This window comes from Myotis nattereri (assembly GCF_964212035.1).
Source record: "Myotis nattereri genome assembly, chromosome: 2".
Classification (NCBI taxonomy): Eukaryota; Metazoa; Chordata; class Mammalia; order Chiroptera; family Vespertilionidae; genus Myotis; species Myotis nattereri.
The window spans coordinates 114,788,434-114,798,174 of record NC_138076.1 but is presented as its reverse complement, the minus strand read 5'-3'; the positions used below and the strand labels follow the sequence as shown (position 1 = coordinate 114,798,174).

The following is a 9,741-nucleotide window of genomic DNA, read 5'->3' as shown; positions in this document are numbered from 1 at the left end:
AGCAGAGGTGTGATGAGGAGTCACCTTTCCCTGATTGCCGGGTTTCCTCCCACCCCTGAGGGCTCCTGAACTGTCATAGGGGGCAGGCCCAGCTGAGGGACCCCCCCCTCCAGTGCATGAATTTTCATGCACCAAGCCTCTAGTTTATAAAATAATGGTCAAGCCCAGCCAATGTGGCTCAGTGGTTGAGCATCCATCTATGACACAAGAGGTCACAGTTCAATTCCTGGTCAGGGCACATACTTGGGTTGCAGGCTTGACTCCCCATCAATGATTCTCTCTCATCACTGATGCTTCTATCTCTCCCTCTCCCTTCCTCTCTGAAATCAATAAAAAAATATATATATAAAAATAATGGTCAACTCGTAAGTTACTTGTTCTGAAAGCACAAACCATCTGCAAAACAAATCCAACAAAAATGAAAGTATAATTTAAAATCAATAATTCATAATAGCAATAGAAAACATAAGGGAAGGTATCAAAGAAAAAACTCTAAAAATCCACATGACCTTTACTAGAAAACTATAACATTTTATAGAAAGACATAAGACCTAATAAAGGAAAAGCTATTTCTTGTTTGTGGATGGGATGACCATTTAAAAAATACCAAATCTCTCTCAAATTATTATATAAGTTCAGTGCAATGAAAATCATTACTTCAGTGACTGCTGTGTGTAACTTTACAGGACAACTCTGAAGTGTGTGTGCAAGAACACAGGGTCAAATTACCAGGACTATTGGAAATGTCACCTTCTCAGATGTCATTCCTTATCATTAAGCACTGTCAATAGGACTGTTTGCCATAGGAGCAGGAAGAGACACACAGGCTGGTGGGACAGGACAGCAATGGAACATGCACCCAGGAAATGTTGGTCTCTGACAGTAGTAACACTACAAGTCAGAGGGCAAGGATGGACTAGTCAATAAGTGGCCATGGGACAACTGATTGTCAATATAAGAAAATAAAATTAGACTCAATGAGGAAAGCAAAACTCTTAGAAGGAAAAAATATAGGACATCTGCATGATGTCAAGGAAGGAAATAAAGTCTAAGGTATGCACACAAAACATAAAGGAAAACATAGATTCATTCAATTACATTGATATTGGAAAACTTGCATACAAGAAAAGATACCATAAACAACATGAAAAAGCCAACCAAAGTCTGAGAGAAAAAATGTAAATACAGAAAACTAATAAAAGAGCTGTGTCCAGAAAATATTAATAACTCTACATATCAATTTGAGTCAACCAACTCAATAGGGAAGCAGACAATTGATATTAACTGGAAATATACAAAAGAGGGACCTGATAACATGCTCTACTTAGTAACTGAGGAACTGAAGGTGAGATGCCATTCCACTATCATCAAATTGGCAAAAAAAAAATTTTAAGTATGACAATATCAAGTGTTAGAGAGGATGTGGAGAAACAGAAACTTTCATACTTTCCTGGTAGGAGTGCAAGTAGGTACAAGCATTTTAGAAAACAGCCTGTCTAGTGAAATTGAGGGGGTGTACACTCTATGCCCCAGCAACTCCGTTCCTAGAGATGTTCCTCAGAGAAACTCAAGTATGTGCATAGGAGACCCACAAACCCTCATTTATCATTAGGAGACTAGACAGGTAAGTAGTGATGTATTCTTCTGTACTATGTGATAGTTAAAAAACGAATTACCCAAAGCCTTGTGTATTACCATAGATAGATTTCAAACATAATGTTGAGTCAGAAAAGTTGCAGTAAAATACATATCATTGCCTAGCAGGCAAAACAATATTATTTCTGTATCTAAATATTGTATAAAAACTAAAAGCGATGCATAAAAAACACCAAACTCAAAATAATAGTTAGGTCCAGGAAGAAGGGCGGTGAATAGAATGGAGGTGGGTGGGAATGCACAGAAGGCTGTATCTGCAATGTTTAATTTGTACTTTACCTTCATTATTTTATACTTTTTACTTATATTTTTGTATGAAGGAAAAAATTTTAAAAACTGCATCTTCTTTATTTTGCATACTTTAATTTCAGAACAAAATTTCAAAAACCCACAATACAGGACATCCAAACCTAATATCAAATATGAGAAGAGAAGGCTTGAGGCCATTGTAACCTGCCTTAGGCAAAGACAGGAGAGAAAAAACTACTAAATATCAGTTAGGGGAAACCAGGTGGACCAGGGCCATGCAGGGCTGCTGGGAGAGCCATGAAGACACTACATAGAGGATGCAAGATCTGCAAATAGAAACTCTTAATCTACTTCTTCCATGCAAGAGTCATCCTCATCACCCTCAAGGGGGTATCTCATCAGGAACAGCAGCACTGGGTTCTTCTGCTGTCACTTCATCTTCATCAGTGCCTCGGCCTAGCTTGATCATGCAGTAGATGCAGTTGGAGTAGGTCTGATGATCTTCAAGTGAAAAGTCAGAAGAGAGCAGCACAGTTTTAAACAGTAACACCACAAGGCCCTTGACAGCCTTGTCATTCTTGTCTGCCTCCACCTTCTGGTGCAGAGTCTCCACAATGGGTTGGTCAGGGTTGATCTCCAGGTACTTTTTGGCCATCATGTAGTCCATTATAAAGTTGTCCCGAAGTGTCTGGGCTTTCATGATACACTCCATATTAGCTGTCCAGTCATAGGTGCTAGTCACAATGCAGCAGGGTGAAGACACAAGCCTATTGGAGACTGTTGCCTTCTCAACCTTCTTATCCAAGATTGCTTTCATGAGTTTGCAGAAGTTCTCAAACTTGGCCTTGCTCTCTTCCGTTTTCTTTTTCTCCTCTTCATCCTCAGGTAGTGCCAGGCCCTCCTTGGTAATTGAGACCAAGCTTTTTCATTCAAACACCTTGAGCTGCTGCACACAGTACTCATCGATCGGCTCCTTCATATACACTACTCTAAAGCCCCATTTCCAAATCGCTCCACAAAAGCAGAGTTGGCAACTTGCTCTCCCCAGTGATATAATAGATGGACTTCTGGGTCTTCTTCAGATGAAAGACATATTCTGAAAGAGAAGTCATTTCACCTCCAGACTGGGAGGTGTGATAGTGCAGAAGCTCAGAAAGGCATCCCCAACTAGTCGAGTCCTCATGGAGTCCAAGCTTTAGGTTATTAGAGAATGCTTCATAGAATAGTTCTCCTTCTTATAGTTCTTATAGTTCTCCTTGTCTTCTGCCAGCACAGAGCAGAGCTCAAGGCACTTCTTAACAATATTTTTACGAATGACCTTCAAGAGTTTACTTTGCTGGAGCATTTCTCAGGAGATGTTCAGGGGCAGGTCCTTAGAGTCAATCACACCGCAGATGAAGTTGAGGTACTCTGGTATCAACTCATCACAGCTGTCCATTATGAGCACACTAGAGGCCTGGTGCATGAATTCGTGCACAGGTGGGATCCGGCCGGCCCGCCCTGATTGGGGCCAATTGGGGCAGGGCCGGCCAGCAGGAGGGGACATGGGAGGTTGGCTGACCGGCCCCACCCTCAATTGGGGGGTGGGGGGGACGGTTGGGGCCACAGTGCACATCAAAGCAAACGGTTGTTCCAGTTGTTCCGGAGTTCCGGTCGCTTGGCTTTTCTATATATAGATATATAGATGATGGACATAGAGTTTTTGTTGTTCTTCTTGTTCTCAAAGAAGTCAAAGGGAGCCCAATGGGGGATGAGTAGCAATGCCCCGAATTCCAGCTGACCTTCTACAGAGAAGTGCTTGACTGCCAAGAGGTCTTCCAAGTCTTCAGACTTCAGCAATTTCTGCCTGGAACACAAAAGTCTCCACTTCCTCCTCTGCATGGTGTACCACTTTCTCAGGCATCTTTAAGGTGACAAGATACAAGTACTAGAGAGCAGGGACTGTATTTGGCTCACAAACTGCTGAAAATTTTTCTTTGAAAAAAAAAAAATCAAACCCTTCTGATGAAGCAATAAAATGTAGCGAAGAAAAAAATAATTTTCCTTCTACCCTCCTAAGTTCTTCTGGCTGGAATAATAATCAAATTAATCAAGAGACAGGTTACAGGAGAAATAACCAAATTTACTGTATATGTATATACAGGGGTTCAATAAGAAGATAGGGGGCCAGAGGACAAATGGGACAGTTAAGGTCTTAGCTAAGGAGAAAGGGAACATGGGGGGAGGGGGGCTTGCAGTTGTGGTTTGGGACTTCAAAGGGCAGGAAGGCAATTCACATGGAGATGGAAAGCAAATGTTTGCTAAACAAATGTTTCCTGAGCCAACTTTAACAGTGGGATACAGTGAGGACTTTGGTCAAAGGGGCCTTGCTAGGTCCCTCCCTTTTATCACACCTAGTTTATATTAAAACATAGTTATCTATGAAGATGGCTCCCTTACTGGAGCAGGTCCTCTATTTAAATTCTTTTAGATGGTTAGAAAGGGCAAAGGTTCTTCTTGACTCTTGTTTCTTAAAATAACAAACTTAAAACAATCAATACCCCCCAAAAGGCATATTCTGAGGTGACAAACTCTGCTTCTCCTCTCCACAAGCTAGCCTTGATCTTGCCCCTCTAAGGCTCTTTGCCAGCCTTTCCAGTCCCCTACCCATCAATCACTCCCCAGGTACCATCACACCAAAGCTTTGTGTGGTTTCCCAACTACAAGAGTCCCTTCCTTATATGTGGTTTTGCTTTCTGAGTTTGACTCTGACCCAAAAATATTAAGTGGAAAATTCCAGAAAGAAACAATTCTTAAGTTTTAAATTGTGCTTTGTTCTGAATAAAGTGATGAATTCTCACACTATCCTGCTCTATCTTGTTGTGGTTTTGCAGTGCTTGTGTCAAGGAACCCTTATTTTACTTAATAATGACCCCAAACTATAAGATGTAGTGATGCTGGCAATTCGGATTTGCCCAAGAGAAGCCATAAAGTACTCTCTTTAAGTGAAAAGATGTGTATGCATAGGAAAAAAACAACAACAGTATAAATATGTTTTCAGGCATCCACTGGGGTCTTGGAACATATCCCATAGATAAAGGGCTACTATCATTTCTCTTCACAACTCTATGCCTTTGCTTATGCTATTCCTCCCTCCAATGCCATCCCTTTAGACCCCACCTGGAGAACTATTCATCCTTCCTGATCCATTTTATGTGTCATCTCAGGTGTTCTTCAAGATAATGCTTCTCAAATTTTAATGTGCATAGGAGTCATCCTTAGATCTTGTTAAAATGCAGGTTGATGCTGTAGGTCTCAGGGGGAGGGGCATGTACTGCATTGCTAACACACTCTCAGGGATGCCCGTGGGCAAGTCTGAGGAGCCAGGTCCTCATGATCCCACCTTCCTCCAGGGCACACAAGCTCCCTGCTATGGACTCCCACAGCCCCCTCCACATCCCAATTGTTCTGGGTCTGGTTTTCATATCTGCCTTCTTCACAAAACTCTTAAGGGTAGTAATCCCACCCTGGACCACATTGTACTGCCCACACCTGGGATTCATTTGCCAAACATGAGAAACATTCCAATGTTAAAAGTACAATTATCTTTTGTGCCCCAGGTGAAAGCTTATTAAATCTGTTAAAGCTTCTGTTTAATTATGTTTTATATCCCAGGCTGGTAGCAACAGGAAAGCAGAGCAGTGAGTGCAGTGAAGATCAAGTTGAGTAAGCTCCTAATTATAACGCTCATTTGCTGAGGGAAATGGAAATCCTGACATGCCTTCAGATCCCTCCAGGCAGTGAAAGTTGGGAGAGGTAGTTACTTAATCACAGGGCAGGGTTTTGTTCTAAGCATGAAGACTTAAGGCTTAGGGGAGCTTTGCAACCTCTTCTAAGAAACAGACCTTCAGAGAACAGGAAGATTAAAAGGGCAAAGGAAGGGCTCCCTGGTGATTAACTCCAACTGCTTGGGTGAGGTTCCCACGGGTGGGCGGAGACCCCGCCCTGCTTTACCTGTGCAGGTGGCTGAGTGGAGACCCCATGGAGCCCAGCGCAGCTCTCAGCAGCCTGCCCCATTCCGATTCTAGCACTGCAACTTGGCGGCTAAGACACCTTGAGCAACTCACTTCACCTTTCTAGGCCTAGGGGTGCCAGATTCCAAAACGTATTGCATATTTATAGTAAATATAAAAAAATTATGTGCAAAGTATAAGACATATTTATACTGAAAATACTCCTTGTTTATATAAAATGCAAATATAATTGGGCATATGGTATTTGGCAAGTTTATCTGGGCCTCTCTTTATTTTTAAAATGGAGATGATAACAGTACCAACCTTGTAAGTTTATGAGGATGAAATGAATTAATATATGGAATTTGCTTAGCATAGATCCTGGCTCAGAGTAAGTGTTCAATATGGTAATTTTATTATAGCTCCCTCACAAACACTGTTGTTTATGTCTCTTGCCAAAACCATTACCCTAATTTCTAACTGGCCACTCTGATTCAAGTTCCTTCTTCCTCCCACCTTCCCTCTGTGTGCTGCTAGAGCTATCACTGGAAAATAGAAATCTGATCATGTAGTTTCCATCCTACTTAAAGTCTTCTAATGCAAAAACACCAATTTGAAAAGATATGTCCACTCCCGTGTTCATTGAAGCATTATCTACAATAGCCAAGATATGGAAACAACCTAGATGTCCATCAATACATGATTGGATAGAGAAGATGTGATACATATACATAATGGTATATTGTACAGACATGAAAAAGAAGGAAATCCTACCATTTGTGACAACATGGGTGAACATAGAGAGTATTATGCTAAGTGAAATAAGTCAGACAGAAAGACAAATGCCATATGACTTTACTCATAAGTGGAATTTTTTAAAAGCACACAAATGAACAAACAAAACAAACAGAAGCAGACCCATAGATACAGAAAACAAACTGATAGGTGCCAAAGGAGAGAGGGTGGGAGGATGAGCATTAAAAAAAATAAAATAAAACCCTCTAGTAGTTTCCTGTTACCCATAGGATCAAATCCACACTTCTCAGTCTGGGGTGAACTTTAAGACTTGTACTTCCTTACCTTTCCCATCTCCATCACTGCCACCCTCTCCTCTGTGATTCCCACGCCATGGCCATGCCTATTCCAAGCCTCTTCCTGCCTCTGGGCCCTTTCCTGCCTCCTCCCTCCACCTGGAATCCCTTCCTCACCTTGGCCTCCCAGGTAAATATCCAGTCATTTTTTCGGAGCTCTGGTTAAGATCGCCTTCTCTGAAAGCTTCTCTAACCCCCCTACTGTGAACCCCACCCTTACCCAACCCAGCTCCATAGATGGGCTCTCAGAGGGCCTCATACATAGCTTTACCTGTTCTTATCACACTATTTATAATTACTTCAATTTTTGTTTCTAACAGTGTAAATTAATTTTAATCCACAACCTGAAGCTTTTAGTTAGTATTTGAAATAATCTTAATGAGGAACTCATACATTAGGAGTGATTAGTGAACACTTTAAAAACCCTGGCAAGTCTCACCAGTCTAGAGGGGGGCTGCACCACTTCAAATATCCTTATTTAGGAGGGGAAACCAAGATGGCGGCATAGGTTAACGCCGGAGATTGCTGCCTCGAACAACCAATCAAAAATACAACTAAAAGACGGAATGGACATCATCCAGAACCACAGGAAGGCTGGCTGAGTGGAAATTCTACAACTAGGAGGAAAGAGAATATCATACCCAGACTCAGAGGAGGCGCAGTGCTGAAGTGAAATACTCAGGTGCGGAGTGTGCGCGGAGTGGGCTGGCGGCGGAGGGCGTGGTTGTTGTTTTCCATCAGGAGGGAGTTTCAGACTCTGAGCTCCAGATCCCGGCGAGTCTCTAGGGACCCAGACTCAAACGGGAGAAGCGGGACTGTCTGGCTTCGGTCGGAACTCGAAGGCAGCTTTCTCTCCGAGGTTTGCAGCAGTTGCTGGGACTCTGTGAGGCAGAGCCCCTAGGGATGGAACTGAGAGCAGCCATAACTGCTCGCTTCACCCGCCCTGTAGATCCCCGGGGACCTGCCCTGCCCAAGCCCTGCGCAGAGCCATTTGCCGGATAGCCTCAGGCAAACACTAGATTAGCACCGCCCTAGAGATCCAGCACAGAAGCTCTCCCACTGCAGACACAGCTGACTCTCATAGCCAGTTAGCCTGGAGGTCAAAACATCCCCGGTATTGCTGACAACAATCAAGGCTTAACTACAACAAGACTGCGCACAAAGACCACTAGGGGGTGCACCAAGAAAAGATTAAAAAAATGCGGAGACAAAGAAACAGGACGCAAATGTCAGAAATGGAAGATATAGAGCTCAAAACCACACTTTTAAGGTCTCTCAAGAACTGTCTAGAAGCTGCCGATAAACTTAGTAAGGCCCTCGAAAAGACTGGTGAGACCGCCGATAAATGTAGTGAGATCCTCAAGAAATCTAATGAGGCCCTCGATGTTGTGATAAAGAACCAACTAGAAATTAAGCATACACGGACTGAAATAACGAATACTATACAGACACCCAACAGCAGACCAGAGGAGCTCAAGAATCAAGTCAAAGATTTGAAATGCAAAGAAGCAAAAAACACCCAACTGGAAAAGCAAAATGAAAAAAGAATCCGAAAATACGAAGGTAGTGTAAGGAGCCTCTGGGACAGCTTCAAGCGTACCAACATCAGAATTATAGGGGTGCCAGAAGATGAGAGAGAGCAAGATATTGAAAACCTATTTGAAGAAATAATGACAGAAAACTTCCCCCACCTGGTGAAAGAAATAGACTTACAGGTCCAGGAAGCGCAGAGAACCCCAAACAAAAGGAATCCAAAGAGGACCACACCAAGACACATCATAATTAAAATGCCAAGAGCAAAAGACAAAGAGAGAATCTTAAAAGCAGCAAGAGAAAGAAACTCAATTACCTACAAGGGAATACCCATACGATTGTCAGCTGATTTCTCAACAGAAACTATGCAGGCCAGAAGGGAGTGGCAAGAAATAGTCAAAGTGATGAATGCCAAGAACCTACAACCAAGATTACTTTATCCTGCAAAGCTATCATTCAGAATTGAAGGTCAGATAAAGAGCTTCACAGATAAGGAAAAGCTAAAGGAGTTCATCACCACCAAACCAGTATTATATGAAATGCTGAAAGGTATCCTTTAAGAAGAGAAAGAAGAAGAAAAAAGGTAAAGATACAAATTATGAACAACAAACATGCATCTATCAACAAGTGAATCTAAGAACCAACTGAATAAATAATCGGGTGATCATAATAGAATCAGGGACGTAGAAAGGGAATGGACTGACTATTTTTGGGGGGGAAAGGGGTGTGGGAGATGCGGGAAGAGACTGGACAAAAATCGTGTACCCATGGATGAGGACAGTGGGTGGGGAGTGAGGGCGGAGGGTGGGGCGGGAACTGGGAGGAGGGGAGTTATGGGGGGAAAAAAGAGGAACAAATGTAATAATCTGAACAATAAAGATTTAATTAATTAAAAAACAAAAACAAAAAAAATCCTTATTTAATTCTCTACCAGAAGACTTGTTCCTTGGGTAAGGGATGTAGGCCATCTTCCACTTAGAGAGTGAGCAGTGATCAAGCTAGACTTGTACAATGGAGCCAAAAGACTTATACAGCCATGTCTGTCCTCTCTTGAATAGAATAGAAAGAACCTGAGGTCTAAACCCCAGTCATTTCTGGGTTTTCACTTACTGGAGGCTTTACCATTTGGTGTGATTGAGTTGATCTGTTGTCAGAACACAGTCACATTTGCCTCTGGTCAAACTTTCATGCAAAGTGTTTATTGGAATGTCCGAAAGAAC

The 9,741-nt window shown here is 42.3% G+C and overlaps 1 pseudogene across 1 annotated transcript; it reads right to left on the bottom strand.

Annotated features, from left to right (window-relative positions):
• Window positions 1-2,247: 2,247 nt before the first annotated feature.
• Window positions 2,248-3,786, bottom strand: LOC308513826 (heat shock protein HSP 90-beta-like; annotated as a pseudogene). The gene is made up of 2 exons: window positions 3,599-3,786; window positions 2,248-3,361 (listed from the first exon to the last, which is right to left on the bottom strand). The product of its transcript is annotated as a heat shock protein HSP 90-beta-like (transcript).
• Between the last annotated feature and the right edge of the window lie 5,955 nt (window positions 3,787-9,741).